We start from the raw sequence: 3,710 nt of genomic DNA, 5'->3' as shown, positions 1-3,710 counted from the left end.
AGCTCTGAGCTCTACAAAGAGTAGCCCAAAAAATAAAACAAATTTTCAAAAGGCAAGAACTTTATTTTTTAATGTTGTAATTGAGGCAAAGCAACTTTTCTACAAAATAAGAGGCATCAGGGTCCAGGCCGATAGCACAGCAGATAATGTGTCTGCCTTATATTCGGCTGACCTACGTTCAATTCCCAAGAGCCCATATGGTCCCCAGAAAATCCCACCAGAAATAATTCTTTTTTTTTCTTTTTTTCCTTTATTTAAACATCTTTATTACATATATGATTGTGATTAGGTTTCAGTCATGTAAAGAACACCTCCTTCACCAGTGCAACATTCCCACCACCAATGTACCAAATCTCCCTCCATCCCAACCCATCCCCACCTGTACTCCAGACAGGCTTTCCAGTTCCCCCATTCATTCACATGATTATGGTTGTTCTCTGTGTGATTATTTCTAAAGCTATACCACCACTCTTTGTGGTGAGCTTCATGAAGTGAGCTGAAAGTTTCAGCCCTCCTCTGATTGTCTCTGAGGATTGTTGCAATGACTTTTATTTTTCTTAAAACCCATAGAGGAGTGAGACTATTCTGTGTGTCTCTCTCTCCATCTGACTAATTTCACTCAGCATGATAGACTCCATGTACATCCATGTATAGGAAAATTTCATGACTTCATTTCTCCTGACAGCTGCATAATATTCCATTGTGTATATGTACCACAGTTTCTTCAGCCATTCATCTGTTGAAGGGTATCTTGGTTGTTTCCAGAGTCTTGCTATGGTAAATAGTGCTACAATCAATATAGGTGTGAGGAAGGGGTTTTTGTAATGTTTTCTTGTGTTCCTAGGAGGGGAATAGCTGGGTCGAATGGGAGCTCAATTTCCAGATTTTGGAGGAATCTTCATATCGCTTTCATAGAGGTTGGACAAGAGGGCATTCCCACCAGAAGTGGATAAGAGTTCCTTTCTCTCCACATCCCCGCCAGCACTGATTGTTCTCATTCTTTGTGATGTATGCTAATCTTTGTGGTGTGAGGTGGTACCTCATAGTTGTTTTGATTTGCATCTTCCTGATGATTAGTGACAAGAAGCATTTTTTCATGTGCCTTTTGGCCATTTGTATTTCTTTTTTATCAAAGCATTTGTTCATTTCTTCTCCCCATTTTTTGATGGGATTAGATTTTTTTTCTTGTAAAGTTCTGTCAGTGCCCTGTATATTTTGGATATTAACCTCTTATCTGATGGGTGTTCGGTGAATAGTTTCTCCCACATGGTGGGTGGCTCTTGTATCCTGGGCACTAATTCTTTTGAGGTGCAGAAGCTTAATGTATTCCCATGCGTTGATCTCTGCTTCCACTTATTTGGAATGTGCAGTTTCCTCCTTGAAGATGTCTTTGGTCTCAATGTCATGGAGTGTTTTACCGACATGGTATTCTATATACCTTATGGTATCAGGTCTGATATCAAGGTCTTTAATCTATTTGGATTTTACCTTCATACATGATGTTAACTGGAGTCTATGTTCGTTTTTTTGCAAGTGGATAACCAGTTCTGCCAGCACCACTTGTTGAAGAGATTTTCCCTGCTCCACTTATGATTTCTTACTCCTTTGTCAAAGATCAGGTGATTGTATGTCTGGGGAACATTCTCTGAGGACTCAAGCTTATTCCACTTATCTGAGGGTCTGTCTTTATTCCAATACCATGCTGTTTTGATAACTATTGCTTTGTAGTACAGTTTAAAGTTGGGGAAACTAATGCCTCCCATTTTCCTTTTCCCTAGGAGTGCTTTAGCTAATCGAGGGTGTTTATTGTTCCAGATGAACTTCATAAGTGTTTGATCCACTTCTTTGAAGAATGGCATGGGTTTTTTTAAGGGGATCGCATTAAATCTGTATAATGCTTTGGGGAGTATTGCCATTTTAATGATGTTAATCCTGCCAATCCGTGAGCAGGGTAAGTGTTTGCAATTCCGTGTGTCCTCTCTTATTTCTTGGAGCAGGGCTTTATAGTTTTCTTTGTATAGGTCCTTCACTTCTTTGGTCAAATTGACTCCAGTATATTTGAGTTTGTGTGGCACTATTGTGAATGGGATTTCCTTCCTGACTTCCATCTCTTCCCTATCATTATTGGTGTATAAAAAGGCCATTGATTTCTGTAGGTTGATTTTGTAGCCTGCCACCTTGCTGTATGAAAATATTGTTTTTAGAAGCTTTTTGGTAGAGTCTTTAGGGTTTTCTAAGTAGAGTATCATGTTGTCTGCAAACAATGAGAGCTTGACTTCTTCCTTTTCTATCTGGATTCCTTTAATATCTTTTTCTTCCCTGATTGCTATAGCAAGAACTTCCAGTACTATGTTGAAGAGGAGTGTTGAGAGCAGACAGCCTTGTCTTGTACCAGAATTTAGAGCAGGGGTCCTCAAACTTTTTAAACAGGTGGCCAGTTCACTATCCTTCAGACTGTTGGAGGGCCAGATTATAGTAAAAACAAAAATTATGAACAAATTTCTATGCACACTGCATATATCTTATTTAGAAGTGAAGTAACAAAATGGGAATAAATACAATATGTGGCCCGCGGGCCGTAGTTTGAAGACACCTGATTTAGAGAAAAGGCTTTTAGTTTTTCTCCATTGAGGATATTTGCCATTGACTTGTGGTAGATGGCTTCAACTAGATTGAGAAAGGTTCCTTCCATTCCCATCTTGCTGAGAATTTTGATCAACAATGTGTGTTGGACCTTATCAAATGCTTTCTCTGCGTCTATTGATATGATCGTGTGATTTTTATTTTTCTTGTTGTTGATGTTGTGTATGATGTTGATAGATTTAAGGATGTGAAACCATCCTTGCATTCCTGGGATGAAACCTACTTGGTCACAGTGTATGATCTTCTTGATGATGCATTGGATACTATTTGCCAGGATTTTGTTGAAGATATTTGCATCAGCATTCATCAGGGATATTGGTCTGTAATTTTCTTTTTTGGCAGCATCACTGTCTGGTTTTGGTATCAAGGTAATGTTGGCTTCATAAAAGCTGTTTGGGAGTGTTCCTGTTTTTTCAATTTCGCGGAAGAGTCTGGCTAGGATTGATAGTAGCTCCTCTTGAAAATTTTGAAAAAATTCATTAGGAAATTCATCTGGGCCTAGGCTTTTCTTTTTGGGTAGACATTTGATTACAGTTTCAATTTCCTCAGTAGTGATGGGGATGTTTAGATATGCTACATCCTCCTTACTTAACTGTGGAAGGTTATAAGTGTCCAAGAATTTATCCACTTCTTCTAGGTTCTCATGTTTAGTAGCATGAAGTTTCTCAAAGTAGTCTCTGATTACCCTTTGGATCTCTGCAATATCTGTCGTGATGTCCCCCTTTTTATTTCTAATACGGGTTTCTCTCTCTTTGTGTTTAGTCAATGAACTATCAATTATTTTTTTCAAAGAACCAACTTCTGCTTTCATTGATCTTTCGGATTTTTTTTTTGGTTTTCCACTTCATTAATTTCTGCTTTCAGCTTTGTTATTTTCTTCTGTCTCCCTATTTTTGGTTCCTTTTGTTAGCCATTTTCTAATTTTTTGAGCTGCATCATTAAGTTATTCAGGTATGCCCCTTCTTCCTTCCTGATGTGTGCTTGTAGAGCTACAAATTTTCCTCTCAGGACCACTTTTGCTGTGTCCCATAGATTCTGGCAGTTTGTGCTTTCATTTTCAATTGTTT

This window comes from Suncus etruscus, chromosome 5, assembly GCF_024139225.1.
Source record: "Suncus etruscus isolate mSunEtr1 chromosome 5, mSunEtr1.pri.cur, whole genome shotgun sequence".
Classification (NCBI taxonomy): domain Eukaryota; kingdom Metazoa; phylum Chordata; class Mammalia; order Eulipotyphla; family Soricidae; genus Suncus; species Suncus etruscus.
This window is presented reverse-complemented; position numbering follows the sequence as displayed.